An 18,196-nucleotide genomic window follows, 5' to 3' on the forward strand; every position below is an offset into this window, starting at 1 on the left:
AAGGGCCTGAGTTCAATCCCTGGTACAAAAAAAAAAAAAAAAGTCAGATATTTGCGGACTGGGAATTTAGCTCAGTGGCACAGTGGCAGTCTTGCAAATGCGAGGTCCTGAGTTCGATCCCCATTACCAGAAAAAAAAATAGTAAGATATTTAAGAAATTTTGATAAGTTAATAGAGAACAGTACAAAGGAAGATATCTCTATATATAGATATATATTTATATCTATATATATGTATTATATGACAATCATTTGCAGATCTTTACAACTATAGTAATATATATTTATTTATCTAATAAGAGAGCAACAGGAGTGTTGACTAAAATATCGTTTTGGGGTGATTTCTGTTTGCTTTTTCACACTTTGAAAATTTTCTATATAAATATGCCATGCTATTTTTAAAATTTTAATAGAATTATTAACATTTTTAATTTTTCACACTTGTAAAAAGTAGAGAGAATAACAGAATGAGTGTCTATATATATATATCACTGTCTTTCAAAAATATCTTCTAGAGTTTTCTTTGTTTTAAAAGAGAAAACATTAAAAAGAAGTTCAATTTCTCAGAAACTGTCTTCAAATCTTGTTGAAATATTTATTAATCATAATTTTTCTAACAAATTTCCTATGTCTTCCTTTGAAAAGTATTTTGTTTCACAGCCCAAATACTATTTTCAAAGCGCTTAGTCACCAAATTTTTTGAAGAGAAAACTGAAAGCATTTCAGTAGTGCTATTGAAATTAGTAAACTCATAGTATGATTTTTTGGTTTTGTTTTTAAACAGCTAGTCTTTGGCACTTTCTTATTGCTTTTTTGAATATGGGTACTGGAAGCTAAGGTCAGGGGATCCAAAAGGTGATGGAGCCAGTGGCGTGTGGTCTTTACTACCTTTCTTCATCTAATTTAGGGCTTAGGCAAATATTTAAAAGGTCCTTTCTACTCTGCAAACAGATTGGGGAAGTGCTTTCTTGAGTTAGAATTTGACATACAGTCTGTGTTATGCAAGCAGATGTCTACAGGAATCTTCTAGAAGAAATTCAGAGCCATGTTTGCCACAAATGATTAGGTACTTATGTGCAAAAACCCAAACTCCTATAAATTTAAGTATTCCTCCACTGAAAAATAAAAGACATGATAGAGATGCAGAATTCACCATGTAATATTTATAACTCAAAATCTTTCTTCCAGACTCCAGTTTTTCTACTAAGCTTTAAAGTCACATTTTTTTTTTTCTTCACATTGCATTTTAGTGGGAACCTATGCATTTTGATGGACTAACCCTCTGGCGGATTTTAATGTGTGTGATTTTTTTCTTAAATCTTGGATAGCATACTTTTGGAAGGTGGAAAATTGTCTGTTTCTTTTATTTCCATAAGACCTACTACTGTATTTCCAAGTCACTTGTTGTAACTGGACCATAAAAATAATAAATGCATGACAACATAAGTATAAAACACATTGCATTTTAGTGGGAACCTATGCATTTTGACGGACTAACCCTCTGGCGGATTTTAATGTGTGTGATTTTTTTCTTAAATCTTGGATAACGTACTTTTGGAAGGTGGAAAACTGTCTATTTCTTTTATTTCCATAAGACCTACTACTGTGTTTCCAAGTCACTTGTTGTAACTGGACCATAAAAATAATAAATGCATGACAACATAAGTATAAACATAATAAATGTCATGATTTCACATGGCAAATTGTCAATATCTATTGACATTTGTTCTTATGGCATCTATTAAGGCCACACCGTATTTATTAACTCTGGTTTGATTACATTGCTCCATTAACTTGGTAATTTCATTATAGTTTAAGAGGGATTTTAGTTGCTGAATTTAGTTTAAATTTTATGCACATGCCCAGACGACCTTGGGCACTGAGCACATTTTATGTAAGTCAAATAAATAATTAATGAATAAAGACTATTTCAGAGAAGCAGAAAATAACAGAACCATTATCAGATAACTTTTTAACAACACATACTGAGAAATTCTTCGTGGAGATTATAATCATAGCTGTCAGGTGCATTCATATGCTTGTTAGTAAAATATCACCATGTAGAAATACCCATGTCAGAAGAAAACTTCGCTGTAGTTAGAAAATTGATGTTAAATCCAGATAGAATGAACAATTGAGGAAGATACTTGTGAAGGAGAAAGAGGATGCATACATTTGCTCATTATTGAACTAACTGTATACCTGATCCTATGGAAATTTAATGAGAAAGTGTTTCTCTGTTGAAAAAAATCTGACAAAAGGTACCAAAAAAGAAGGATTGAGAGAAGACAGATTGGGTAAGAGCCTCTTTATTCTGTACACAGCCAGTTTCAACCATAAAATATATAGAACATAGTTCTGTATTATTTTAGCTACTTTCTATTAACATATCATAGATTACACTTGGATGTGTCCTTTCTGTACTTGGGACACTAATTTGTTTAACTTACCGATTTCTTAGAAAGCCCTAGGAACATTTTAAAAAATACTTTCAAAATCTTGCAAACAAATGGAAAATTTGTTTTATTTGTCATTTATCTCACTGAGCAAAGTTCTTCGGATGTACTTGACATCACTTCGATGAAGACAAATGCTATCAGTTAGAAAAGGGAATAATTTGATTGGGAGCAGAAAGTTTCAGCAGAAGCTATTAATTTTTATGAGCATCAAATGTGACAAAAATCTCTATATATGAATAACCTTTGTATCTATAAGCTCCCCCACTGTGTTAACATCAAGAATCAAGTATCAAGCAATTCAGAAAACAAAAAAATTGTAGCACATGGCAGTGCCTTAGCAATGGTAGGAAGATAAGACAAAAATTATATTGGTAAATTTCAGAACTGATTTCCAGAAATGCATTATGGCCATTATAGGCTAAGTGCTTTATAGAGTGTATATTGTTAGCAGGTGTTGTGAATACTTTATTTCTTACACACAATGCTGGCACTTTACTCCTTTATACTCTTTAAGGGAAGAAGAAGCATAATTTTAATTCCTTTGAGAATGATTTGTTAGTTATTTTGAACCTTTACAGGGAATAAATGGTAAATAAGAGCTGAGTGTTTGGACATTAGTATCTATTGGTTGGGCAGATTATACAGTAAATTTTAAAAAGGAAGGGCAATTAAAGAAATGATACCAACAGCTCTATGGTTATTGTGTAGTACTAGCCCACCTGGGCTGAATTGTGAGTTACAAAACAGAGCTGAATGCTTTCAAGTCCATGATGTATTCTTTTACAAGAGAAGCTCTCAGCTAAGCTAAATAAATGTAGAGCTACTGTCAGACCATTCCTCCACCAAATCACTACTGCACTGAAAAATGACTACAGTAATATCACTTGGTGAGATCATCACCATCTACTTCTTTTAATGTTTCCCTCATTTCTGATTCCAATTTTACAGCTCAGCAATTTGTTTTCAGTAATGAAGTGTTTTCTCCTTCACTTTGGTAGAGCATATGTATTTTAAAATTTATTCAGCTCGTTGAGAGTGAGAACACATGTGGTTTCCTTCCTCCTTCATTGTGAGCAGTGTAATAGGTGAATGATGTCTAGGTGGTGAGTTACGTTTATGCTAAGATATATGGAGTGTGCGATATTCCTCTACACATAGAAAAGTGTTCTTATAAACGAGTTCACTCAGCAAAAGTAAGCTTTCTTGAGCTTAAGAATTTACAGTTAAATTACGTGACCAATTAGCTTTCTATAATTCACTCATAAAGAAAAAAATGTTTACATTTCCATCAAGATCCCAATTCTGCATTTTTCTAATTTTTCTCCAAGCTCTATTGGTGAAGAGAATAAGGGCGGCTTCTAGAAACATTAGTTTTTAGAAAAGAAAGGAGTTGAACCACAGGGGGACCATGTGGACTTGCTGTGAATCATCACAAATTTGAGCCAAAGAAAAGTTGGGCAAGATATCAGGCACTGTTTTCTTTCCAGGTTCTGCTAAATCTGGCTGAGTTTTACAAACACATCAGGGGAAGTTCAGTGTGCTGTATTTGATTCCTGATCTTTTGTATGACCCTGAGAAATCACCTAAGCTTACAGATGTGTTTGAGATGGATGTTAAACCATCTTTAAAAATATGTCTATAATAAAAAGTATTCATTTGGATGCCTTCTCTCCATAGGCACTTAGACAAAAGCATGGAAACACCAATATTATATTTTAATGCAAAGAATAATTCAATTTTTAATAAAGCCAAATAGCTGCTCTGATAAATCTGTTAATCAGTTTTCTCTTTCTTTGTTTTCTTTCTGTAATGTGGTTTCCATTATCCATTTCAATTCTGCTTCATTGCTGGTAAGCATCTGTTTGAAAATATGGTTAAAAATTGGTTCTCTTGGTCCAATTCCAACAGGCAAAATCAGCAGGAATAAGTAATCCCACAGCCTTAAGAAGGACCTTCTAAACCATGGGAAAAAAAAAACAGCAATAAGTGCTAAACTTTGAATAAAAGAGCCATAAATGAGTCTGGAAGCCTCATTTACATTGTAATGTGCATACCAGCATGATGTCATTATCAATTAGAGTGAGCATTCTCTAACAACCATCCATTCCAAGTATGCAGTCATTTAGTTTATGGTTATGATTGTGGGGTGGATGTGCTGGTATCAGAGAGAGAACACTAAAGCAGCAATGTCCACCGAAAGTAGTAATGCAGAAAAAATTTATGTCAACCATGAATCAGCACTACTTCATTTAATGTTATTTATTGATCCAAGGTAGATGCAGTACCACAATAATCTATGCATACTGAATATAATAATAAAATCTGGCTGTAATATAAACTTTCTACTCTATGAATTAAAGCAAAATAAATTTGTATATTGTTTCTTTTGTCAGTCCCATTACAATGTGATTTTTTTCTTTTGGATTTTGGAGTGCTGTAAGTATAGTTGAAACTAATATTTTATTCTCTGTCTTTTGTCTTGCTCAGGAGTGGCTTTGAATATGTTCCCGAAAATCTGGTGTATGGATTAGTGGAATCCGAGGTGTGAGGAGTGTGTCAATTTGAGAATAAAGTTTGTTTTACATAATTGTGACAATGTAGGGAACTTCCATGAATGTTGATATAGTTGAGTAAAGAAATTTTGATGAGACAACTGCTTCTTAGGCCCGGTTTCTTGGTTTTAGATGAAGTCTAAAATTTAATTTTTAAAATTTAATTTTGTTTCTATTTCCTTCTGTCCATGCTGAAATATTTCATTGATTTTTTTAAAACACCTTCGCTGCTTCATTGCATTTGTACATATGAAATTCTCCCAATGATTAGGCAATATTTTTGATGTATGACTTTAAAATATAAATACTATGATGATTGAGGCTCACCAGGGAAAGACAGCTGGTTCCTGTGTTTGTAGAGAGTACTTCTCAATAATATTGTTTAAAAATATGAAAGATCACCTGAGAAACTTAGGGGAAAAAAGATGCCAAATGGTGTTTGGTTAACCTGTGCAATAAAAGTAAAAATAGCAAAGAAGCCAAACAAGAACAAGAATGAAACCCTGTTTGAGAATTCTCTGAAAACATTTTCCCAGGAGATTCTGCTTTTCCTCTGGGCAGCAGCATATATATAGACAGCCCGCGGACTCTCAGGCTGAGGCTACAAAGCTTCGGTCTGAACACAGTGATCTGTGTAATGTTCTGTGTCTTTGTTAATCATGCAATGGAAAGATTCAACTTCCTGAATCATTTGCTTTATTGCAACTCCAGAACTGCCTCGTGGGAACTTCCTTGGAGGGGTTGACACCGGAGGCAGTCACTATGTAAATACATCTCTTCAATTCCTCTAAATGGCACCAGGACATCCTGCTACAATTCAGTTAAAAAACAAACAAACAAACAAAAAACCAAAAAAAACTGTTTCGAGAAGCTCTGCTAGTGGAGGTCTTTTATAATGTTTTTAATAACTTTGTGGTATTATCATGCTAAACCGCTAGGGTGGTAATTGAATCAAATAATGTATGCAGTATCGATACAGTGCCTGGTACACGGTGAGCACTCAAGAAATGCTAAATATTCAGCATGTGCTCCTTGTGAGACATGGCCACATTGTGCATTAAACTTCTAATGAATAGTTTTGTAACTAAAACTGTTTTGAAAACTTAGACGTGCCCTACTTTTTCTAGTGGACAAATGTGTATTTTTCAAAAGAACATGAAAGTCTTACACCAGATCATATCCTTTCTCAGTTCCCTGGACTTTACCCACCAGAAAGTATCCCAAGTCATTTCATGTCAGTTTCTCCCACTCCATCACCCTCTCTTCTGTAACCTACAAAAACTCATGTTTCCTGCAAAGTCTGGTCCATGAAACATAATCTTTCTTCTTGGCCCTATTTTGTCATCGCTTAGTTCTCTTAGGTTTATTCTTTCCTTCTTAGCCAAACCTTTTAAGAGAGATGTCAGCCTCATGTCCCTCCAAATTCCCTGCATACTTGGAAATGACAGGTGATGGGGCAGAATGAATATAAAGTTATTGCAGCATGTATGGTATTTGGGAGATCAAGTGATAACTGAGAGTTAACCAGAACTAAGATGCCACCTTGATAATTTAGCCTCCCGGCATCTAAATCGTGAGACTGGAATGTAAGAAATTGTCTTACATACTGTGGGAGTTGCCAAGAGAGCCAAGACACAGTTGCTGTCTTCAAACTGCTCCTGAACTACTCATGGGAAAGAAAGAGCCCATGTACAGGAAGACAACTGAGGATGAAAGGGAGGGCCAGCGAGGGATGGCAGAGTTCGGTGAAATGGGCCGCAGAGCACTTGTGGAGACACACATGTGACGTCACCTATCGCTGGCCAGGACCGTGAAGGAGATTCCTGAGGCCAGAAAGCAGATGGATACTGTGCTTAAGCGGGAGGCAGTGGCAAAATAATAGCTCAGTTTAAAGACCAGTCCAACACGACAAGGTTGAGATAGGTGAGAGACTAGTGTGTAAATGCTGTGAATGATTAAAACAATTTATCATTTGATGGACAGAAAGGAACAATCTGGCTAAGAAAGAAAATTCTTATAGGACATAAGTATAAATCAACACAAAAATATTATCAGGTGTACATTTTATTCATTAAATTTATTCCCAGAGAGTGAGAAGAGATACGGAGTAATGTATTTAATTCTTTCAAAAATAACAACTGGCGCTCTCATCAATAAGTGAAGGTTAAATAACTAGGCTGTCATTGTTTCCAGCTTTACCTTAGTATAAATTAGACAACTGAATTAACTTTTCCAGGCCTTTAGGGGAGCTATCATTAACTGCATAAATAATTATCTGGTAGTTGTCATTTAATGTTAGTAATGATTATGTGATGCTGCATTACAATGCAGAGGGTGTGCTGTTGGCTTCCTGTATGTTATTTCAATAAATATTTGAATGCACTCTTTGTCAGTTTACTATACACTATCTCAGTAAATCCGTGTTATACGATTCCCTGTGGGACAAATTTAGGGAAAAATTATATCGAACTCATAAATTACATGTCCTGGGTCATTTTCAAATTCTACGAAGTTCATTAAATTGATAAGAAGAAAGGGTTGAGAGGGTTCAGTTAGCCCAACTCTCCCAGAATGTAGCTTACTTCTTGAAGCCACATATCAGACTTCATATGGCTAGGGTTCCACTTCATAGAAGACTTTTTCTGGTCACCGGGAAGGGCCCAAGAGACCTGAAATTATTCATGTGATTTTCAGTCATCCACAGACTAAGTGTGCATATTTATTGCTCTGTGGCAAAGTTTCACTGGTATCTATATGCCATTTTATTAAATTGGGTCATTTTGTGTAATGTCACAAAATATGTGTTTCTGATTTTTTTCTCCTTCTGAAAGTCTGCGTTCCTCTGAAAATGTTTTGTAGAATAATCATCCATTAGTAATTTGGGGTGCGAGGGATGAAGGTAAGAGCTAAACCTCTGGGGAACACAAGCTGTAGATAGAACATTCTCAGGTTTGTGTCGGACCAAGTGGATGTCTAAATATAAAGTACTATTATTATGGAAAACATTAAATTAAGCCTTAATTCAGTGTCTTGACATTAGCTTTTCATCTAAAACATCATCAGCAGAGGAGCACTGTGACACATTTAATCCAACAAGCAATCAATCAGGGTTGCTTCCCTTTAACATGTGAATTTGACCTGTAACTGCTGAGTCAATTTGAAAACAGTATGTTAAGACTAAAAAACATGATTCAGTAATTACTCTTCTTCTGATTTTCCTATTGGAAATTCAAAAATCATGAAGTAATTGGCAGGAAACCCCCAGTGTTAGAAGTAACATATTTTAAAGATCTACATAATGTAATATAACAGAATCAGCCAGAAATTGATCAGAAAAACCAGAGCTAGACCAAACAGTGCTACATACATGGAGAAAAATACGTTACATTTCTGTGAATATAGTCTAATTTTTCTTGGCTGTATTGTTTCATAGGCCAATTTATCTGAGAATTGAAATAGGCAATTATGCTGCAGAATTTTTAAATGAAATTATGAAAGAAAAAAAATCCACTTATCACTCAATGGAGATAACTTTAGTTTCATATTTGAAGGCTAAAAATACACCTTCACATCAAGTTACTCTCCCAGACTCTAAGAGATGGAAGGAAAGTTAAGACTTGTTTATCTCTACTGTTTAAATACAATAATCATCAGGGTTTTGATCAGACTAAAAACCTGATATCATCTCACACCTACTGGAATTGTTACAATGAAAAAGATGAAACATAAGAAATATTGATGCGAATGTAGAGAAAGGGAATCTTTGAACAACGAAGACAAAAATGTAAAGTAGTGCAGACATCATGGTAAAAAAGTGTGGAGATTCCTAAAAAAATTCCAGATCTCGTCTCTTGCAACAACGTGGAGTGAATCTGGAAGACACTGTGGTAAGTGAAATGAATTAATCACAGAAAGACAAATGCTGGATAATAATGCTTAAATGTGGAAACTAAAAATGCTGAATTTATAGCAGAGACTAGAATGGTGGATGGAGAGGACTCCAGAGATAGTCTAAGAACATAAAATTTCAGTTAGGAGGAATAAAGGCAAAAGCCATTTGACAACATGGTGACTATAATTGATAACAGTGTATTATATAGGTTAAAATGTCTAAGAGAGTAGATTCTGAATGTTCTTGCCACAAATAAATATGTGAGATAATGTTAGTTTGATTTAGCCATTCCATAATATATATTTCCAAACATCATATTGTGCACCATAAATGCATATAATTTTTCTTTGCCAATTTGAAAAATTAAAAAATTGTGAAAAAAAGAATATTCAGTTCACCCTGCTACTTTCTAGCTGAGTAACCTGAGGCCCATGAGCATCTGAATTATCCAGTTTTCTGCACGTGTCCCCCTTGCACCAGTCAGCCACATAGATGAAGGCATGGGATTCTGGAAGTTCTCTGAGATTCTAGGTTTCATCATTTTGTTGTGCCTTGGCATCCTGTGGTCCTGTGATTATTTTTCTTATGAATGAGGCATACAGTTCCATAGGAATGCTCACTATGTTTGATAGATACTTTAAATATTAGTCAGTTTTTCATGGACTGAAGTTTGAATACATGGTAGGTTCAGAGTATGTGTTTTGCTCTCTGGTAGGCGTGGATTCAAGTCCTATCCCTGCCACTTTCACAGTGACATTTAGCAAGTTACTTAACCCAAGCCTTCTCTTTTTTATGAGTAAAATAATATGTATTATTTTTGCACACAGATATTCAACATACATTGCTCTCACTAGCCAATTAATTCAGTGGTCACTTCTGGGGCTACATTACTAGCCTTAAAATATTTTGTATTCAATATTATTTAAAACGATAGTGATAATATTTAGAGATAAATTTGTGAATATGTCCAGCTATGCTCCTTGTCAATAGCATTTTTAGACTTAGAAACTTTATGATGTATTCATGGTAAATTTATCTAAATGACTCAGAAAAACACAGCTTTAAAGGTAACTTTTGGACTTACTGGTCAGCCAGAGGGAAGTCAGAGTTCAAGTGAAATTCAATCCAGAAATTAATAAACTGTGTACCAAAGATTTCATTTTCTCTCTGACTATCCTCTGCCTGTCAAAGAGTCTGCTCAATTTTTGGGAATTCAATGCTTCCTTATTCACATTAAGTAGTAAAAGAGAAAAGATCTCCTACTATAGCCTTTAAAGAAAAGAATACTATTTTCTTCAGAAACTCTCAACAAAAATCTTGGGTCTCACCTATCCTCCCTAGGCTCTGGCACTATGCCAGAGATTGGGTACATGGATTGGTCAGTCAAACACCAGGTCTGGTGTTGGAGATAGAGTCAGCTTTGTTCAACCAAGTATGCTATGTTAAGGAGGGGAGGATACTAAAAAAATTACATTATGCCAAGAGAGAAAGACATTGGATAATCATGGATGATGGGTAGGCCAGAATGTCCATGTGCCTTCTCAAAGCTGCTGATTTGCTCAAACTTGAGATCAAATGTTAGAAGTTATCCAAGATTATTTTATATCTACAACATCACATTCTTGACTTTGAAATGATTATTCATTATGATCAAAAAATAATCATCACAGAGATATTTAGAGAATTACATCTATTTCTATTCAAATTTTCTCAATTTTTTCCCAAATCAGTGACTCATGGGAGAAATTACTGTTGCTGCATGGGAAGTCTACATGAAATATATTAAATACTGCACAGCACATTTCACAATCCTGAATCTGGAGGGAGGTCTTTGAAGTGTTGAACCCAAAGAAAAATTAATGGCACTATTTTATGCTATTATAGTGTAACTGAACTTTCTTTTGAAAAAAATCTCATTAGGCAAGACAGAAATGAGACTAGAATAAATTCACTTGAATCATTTCAGCCAAAAATATAATTTCCATTTTTAACAAATCATTGTATTATCATCATGTAAAACTTATTTCCCCACCTATTACTTAACATGATAATATCCAAGTTGGAAGTCTTCTTGATTCTCATCAACAAAATGTACACTCTTTATTCTGACATCCTCTCAATATTCTCAATGAATGTCTGAGGGTATAAAAGATATCCAAGCTGTAGTGAACTGAAAATAATTTTGTCCTGAATGTCATTTGCATCTCCATGAAGAATATTCAACTCACAGGGAAAATAACCACAGATCCAAATGAGACCAAAGCACAAGAAAACAGTGAAATCTCAGAATCCCAGGGATCTTATGGAAGAATTTCTTCATGGCTTGTGTGGTCACCAAAATGTTTCATGATAATGGCTGACTAGGCTAGAAGAATGCAGTGTTTGGTACTCAGTTAATACTGAGAGTCACGGATTCTTTGAGTAGCACATGAGAAATGCAAATGCTTACACCAGAAAAATGCTGCTCCACCCCCAATTTCACATATAATTTTAGGGGTTTGCACACTCCATAAAATTTATTTATATAAGCATTTAAAAATTATTTTTATATGAGTGCAAAACTAAGTAAGCCCCTTAAATTTTCCTTAAATTTTAAAATGTAATATCTGGTCTGTAATAAGACATAACTTTAGGGATTTTTAGACAATTAAATTCATTGCTTCCTACAATACATTTCTAGCAGTTTAATCTAATAGAAATAAGAAGATGGAGAGCTGGGGATGGAGCTCAGGCCAGGCCATGCCTGCCTGGCAAGCGCAAGGTCCTGAGTTGGATCCCCACTAACCCCACCCTCCAAAAGAAATAAGAACATGGGATGTTTATAGCGGCACAGTATGTAATAGCTAAAACTTGGAAACAGCCCAATTGCCCATCAGTTGGAGACTGGATAAAGAAGATGTGGTTTTTCTATACAATGGAGTACTACTCAGTCATAAAGAATGGGAAATTAGAGTCATTCATAGAAAAATGGATGCATATTGAGACCGTACTCTTTAGTGAAATAAGACACACATGTGTAAATACCAAATAGTTTCTCTGGTGTGAAAAAATTAAAATGTAAGTAAGATGCAAATTGTATAACTGATAATGTGAAATAGGAAGCAAGGGGCCAAGGTATAAGGGAAGTGGGAAGTGTAGGGAAAAGAAAAAATATGAGAAAAGGAAAAAAAATGAAAATAAAGTCTTTGTAAATAGGGTAGGGTTGAGGGGGTGAAGGGAGGACAGGGGTATGGGGAAAAAATGAGAACCAAGATCTGTCATGTAAAGGTACAAGATTCCAATGATGAATGTAACTGTACTGTATACTTAGAAAGTACCAATAAACTCAATTAAAAAGAAAAAGAACATGGGATGGGGTAAGAAACGTGGAACATTAATGAGTTATCCCAATGCCTTACACCTAGTAGGCACAATTAATCTCATATTGAGTGATAAAAAAATCAGTTTTTTAAAATCAGTTTTATGATTACACAGATAGCAGCTTAATTTTAATCTTATAAAAGTAATAATAGACAAATACTTATTAAAATAATTCCCATTTATGCTATCATAAATAAATTACTTCACTACTACATGCTTTTCAGATTTCTAATTAGTTTTCTTAATGTGTGAATTTATTAGAATATATGAAACAGTTTTAAGTGTCTGGGTAATTTGTTTCAATTCTTTGGATTTATGACTTCAGCAATTTTTTTAAAAATGAGAGACTTCAAATAGTTCCATGGAGAATGTTCCTTACATTCTGTACTTTAAGAACTATTTTATTTATGTCTTTTGATTTTTATAATCACTAATTAGCTGACTGTTTCTAAAATCAGTGTTCCCGTTGGAGATAACTCAACATGTCACCTCAAATGACTGAAAAAGTGAGAGTGGTCGTAACACCGAACAGAACTATGTGGAAAATTTGTAATGATTTGTAAACATTTTCATACTTATTATGATTCAGATATGGACTGAGGCCCAGAAAAGATTTGGATTTATTTTGATAGTCCCTGTAATTAGCTCAGCAATATTTTTCTAAGTTATGATTTCATGCTGACTATTAGAAATTGTACATTGTTGAAATGCCACATGCATAGAAGGTATGGAATTTTACAGCAACAATTAAACACAATGCAAAGTAAATTAAACAGGATTTCAAACCAAGGAAACATGGAGTAAATGTAGCATAAATAGATTCAAGAAGGGAAAATGGCATGTAGTCTTATGTTTTCGATGAAATTCTAAGCACAGAGACCAATTTAATTTGAGCAAGTAGAGGAAAACTAGAGTACTGATGAGGTGATAGAAAAAAGGAACTTTATTACTATAATTATTGGCATCAGTATGGAAACCAGAGATTTTTTTTTTTTTTTTGGCTCAAATGTTATATCGCTGATGTCTTTTCTCCTGGGATACAGGACGGGCATGACTGGCTATATAGTTCGTAGTATAAAACAAAAATGAGGGCCCTTTGATCCATATTGGTTTTGAATTTTAAGTTGGTTATCTGGAGTGTGACACTCAGAATAGAGCCTCTGAGACTGCCCCCCCATAACGGATGAGGGAAGAACTGTAGAGATGCTTCTGAGTCCCATCTGTCCTGTCCCCCACTCCTCCTTCGCACTGATAAGAGGCCCAGACCAAGCTGAGGGGAAAGGCCTGCTCTTGGGTATAAATTTTAATGGTGAATAAGGTGACAAGGGCTGCTCCTTCTTGAAATCTATCCTCTGAATAGGTTGTGAGGATTAATGAGTTAATATTAAAAATTGCTACAGGGCAAATCTTCACTTGCCTTAAAGAGCATAAAATTTTTATTTTGTCTTTTATGCTTTCTGACAATCCCTTCAGTCTGCCACTAGGCTTTTAGTGGAGCGTGTAGAGAATTTAGGACAAGATGATGAATCTTACTCAAGGGCATCTCAACAGCTTTGCAAACTTAATGCAATAATGTAGGTCTTGGACCCCGTGTCATGGAGAAAACAAAGACACCAGAAATTTCAGCTAAAAGAGGAGATGGCTCATCTATTATTATTGTTTAGGAGTCAGATTATCGTGATGGACTTTTTTCCTCTTTAAATCTCTCTTATCATTGCATGTCGAACTAATTTTATTTTGAATAACTATAAAGATGCTGGATTAAATGTTTAAGGCTGTATTTTACTTTAAATAGTGCAGAAAGAATATATTTTGGTCTCATTGAAAAATAGGAAAAGCTAGATTGTACTACTTAGAAACAAGGTTAAGTTTCAAATATAGACTGTTAGAACTGCTGGGGTGAAATGCTTTGCTTTTGTACTTATATGAGAGCTCAGAGAGTGAGTGAGGTTCTTGCCCGTTGCCACAGCCCTGGCTTTACCTATAGTCTTAAGAGCGACTTGAAGGCATCTACTTAAATCACTAGAAAAAAAAAAAAGATGCAGATGGAGCATTTAACACTTGCGCTCTATTGAGATTAGAAAGATAGGATGAGTTCAAGCGAAGGAAGCAGCCTGAGGTAGCCAAGGGGAGCAGGGAATGTGAGGAAGCCCAGCACAGTCACAGCTGAAGGCAGTACTCATGGTCAGCATTTGGATCTGGAGACCTCACTTTCTTTCTCCAATGCTTGTTACCATGTACTTCACAGTTTGTGAGTAGAAATTGGATGGTTTCAACTGAAGGAACCCTTGGGGGCTAGCACTTCTGACAGACATCTAGTTCCTGCCTTCAAGAACCTTTCAAAGTTACAGTGGAGATAAGGAACCCCAAGAACTTTGTGCAAGTGTTGAAGAGGAGGAAGGGGAGAAAGAGAACAGTTAGACAGCTTTGCTCAAGTGGGTGTTTTCAGGGATTAAGATTTGAGGGCTGTGATAGGAAAAATGCACAAAAATGGGGAGAAAGAGCAATTCTTGTCGAAGAGAAGAGAACTATTCTGGGTCAGCTACTCCATCACTAGAATGTTTGTAATGTCTTCTCCATTAGCTCTATAACCCATGTCATTAGCTTCATTTAGAGAAAGAAAAACCTTGTTATTTATTAAAAACAACAATAAGAAGACCAAAATTAAGATCTTTAGCATATCTATCCATCAAAAAAGTTACAGTATCTCCTTCTATGTGTAACTCATAATTTAAAAGTAATACATTCATGTGTGTGCTATAATTCCAATATTAGCTTCTTTCCAGTTTTTCATTGATAACTCCTTCATAGGTTAGTTAAAAGTGTTTGTGTATGAATTTGAGGACCCTGTGTTCTGCAGAGTTTGATTGCATCTCTTAGTTTATTGGGTCAAATAACATTGTGCCCAAGGATGAAAAAGCCTGCAAATGGCAGAAGAATAATTGAAACTTATGTCTGTCAGTTGTTAAAATCTAGGCTTCTAAGATGTGGTTTTCCCGGTGAGAAATGCCTAAAGTGAGTCCAACTCCTGTGTGTCACTTCGGAACAGTCACATAATATGAAGACAGAATGTGTAGTAAGAAATAAAGGTTTCCTAGGATTCTCTGTGAAATTTTACCAAAAGATTTTTTTTTTAAAGACAGGGTCTCATATATAGTTCAGGGTGACTTTGAACTCACTATGTAGCCCAGGCTGGCCTCAAACTCATGGAAATCCTCCCACGTCAGCCTCCTAAGTACTAGGATTGTAGGCATGCACCACCACCCCAAGCTGCCAAAAGATTTTTTAAATAACTTAAATCTCTTTTGATGTATGCTGTATTGTTATGTTGCAAAGAAATGGATATAACGAAACCCCATTTTTTCCTAACAAAACATTCCTTTATGATTACAGAAGTCCTCATAGGTTTGCATAATTACCTTGGGTACTAGACAGAGAAAAGCAAAAAAGATGGGCCAGAAAAATGGTAGGTACCTGGTGTAAGGTGAAGGAAACATACAAATAGTAGTCAGGTCTACAATATTACTGCCAATAGAGGATTATTGAAAGTTCCCAGGTACAGGTCTCCAGATACTACACTCAAAAGACAGCACTGATATGTTCAGACGACACGTTTGGATTCCATTTGTTATTTGAATTTAGTTTTTTCTCTATGATACAGTAACAAAACAGTCAAAAGAAATTCTCCAGATCTGTGAGCACTTAGTTGTGCCAATGTACGTACAACCCGCAGAGGCACACTCTCACACCTGCCATCTCCCTTCTGTGCTTCTTCACAGAGAAGCTCTCACTCTGTTCTAATGGACTACATGCCGACCACTGTCAAAAGTGCCTAACCACACATCTCGCCCCACAGTAAACAGTCAAACTGGTGGCGGGCACCAAATGGAACGAGTGAATGTGTAAGGGGAACATTTCCGGCTCCTTTCCTGCTAACTACTGCCTGGCAGGATGACAAACCCAGTCTACTTAGATCTTTCAATTTGTGAAAAGAACAAAATTCAGATTTGTACATAAGCAACTCAGAGTTGTTTTCAAGGATTTGCAAGTCCATCTAGGAACATTTGCAGTCACATGCCATCATGCCTGGGATGGGAAAGGGCTTAGGTCAATACTGTGACAAGAGCCCAGGAAAGCTGTGACATGTGGCTCTTGGGTGGGATGCGAAATCATGTGGATGAGGTGCAGAAGTGTGGATGCCAAGGTCTGGATGAGGAAAGCTGAGTCTGTATAAGGAACACCATGAAATGCTACCCTGGAGAAGAAGGGTGGCTGTGGTCTTATGAAAGGATCTTAGCGATTGCTCTTTCTGATTTTAGTTTTGCTGAGTGTCTATCTTTTCACAGCTATTTACTCTGTTTTAGACAAGTTGTTAAAATTGAACTTGCCACAGTGAATTCTATCACTTCCATGACTTTCTCTCTCCACTCTAATGATATATGCACACATCCCACACGTTTTAAGCATGTAGAAGCAATGTTGATTTGCTCTTTTAATTACTTAGGAGTTAGGGGTAGCAATGAAATGAAATGGACTGCTATAGTTTGTCATTGCATGCTTTGAGTTCCACCGTAACTCATGCACCTCCTACTTAGATCTGTCATTCTGCCCGTAGACACTAATTTTCTTAAATTGACTTTGACACAAGAGCACCTGTGCTGTTCATTAAGCCATCCTGGGAATAAGCTCTCTTTAGAAATACTCAGAAAGTATCTCTCTCTTAACACTGAAGTTCCCTATCTCTATCAAAAAGATGAAGGGATAGACTTCACTCTGCTATCTCAGGCTGAAAAAGCAGGTTAGCATGCAGGATGTGGAATTAAGTCAGCGGCAGGATGTATCTAACAGGTATGCTTTATATGGTGCATGACTTGATATTAGCAGAACCCTCCTTTCCATTCTGTTTTCAGAAAAGGGCACAAGAATTCTGGAACATCATACTCTTAATTTTTAAATGGTTCTGGAAACCACTGCTTTTAAAACATGGAAATATCAAGAATTATTTTATACCCCAAACAGATATTTCTATTTTAGAAAGTGTTTCTTCACTAAGTAGTATGACATTCTTTTACAAAGAACTAGCTAAATGGTGATAAGGTACTTTTTTATGCATCACAAGTTTGTCTCCTCTATTCCGGTTCAAGCCAATAACTCATTTTTTTGCAGCCACAAACCAGGAACAATGAAATTTCTGAGTCATCATGGGAATAGTATATTCTTCATGACCCCAAAGACATATTTCTTGATAACACTTTGATTACTATATCTCTAAATGGATATTTCTGGTACATTGTCTGTCTAACAGCTATATATTCCCATCTATTTGTCTGGGTAATTTCAGGCTCCAGAAGAACCTGGGCCATATTCACAACTTCTGCCATTTTCAGTGTTTATCTTCATTCCCTCAAATTTCTTCGGAGTTCTCTCCATTCCCCTCCTGTCTCACTATTCTCTTCCTTTTTCTTGGGAATGGTGATCAGCAGTTCATTTTTACAGAGCTCCAGCTTTAAAGTTTGTGGAGCAGGCAAGCTCAGTATTTAAAAAAATGATAAATCAAGAAACTAAATTTGTAATATTTGCACTGCCATTATTGAATATTAATAATTCTTATAGATCATTTGACACACCCAAGTCTGGGATTCTCCACTTGCCAATGAGATGTTTGGACCATCTCTCTACTAGTATGGCAGGAATATAATGTCAGCAAAGAATAGATATGAATTACTTGGAGATTCTGTGGCAAAATCTTGAGGTCTTGACCTCACTCTGCCTACAGATCATTGTAGGGCTTTGCAAGTCATGCTGGGGGTTCTTTGCTTTGCTTTGGTTTCATCATCTGAATGATCTGACAATTATTTTTTTCACCCTCTTCTCAGAGCTGCCTGAATTTCCATAAGCAATTGTGAAACTTTGAGAAGACCAACACTTCTTTTG

Source organism: Fukomys damarensis, unplaced genomic scaffold, assembly GCF_012274545.1.
Source record: "Fukomys damarensis isolate Sample0158 unplaced genomic scaffold, DMR_v1.0_HiC HiC_scaffold_20, whole genome shotgun sequence".
In the NCBI taxonomy this organism is placed as follows: domain Eukaryota; kingdom Metazoa; phylum Chordata; class Mammalia; order Rodentia; family Bathyergidae; genus Fukomys; species Fukomys damarensis.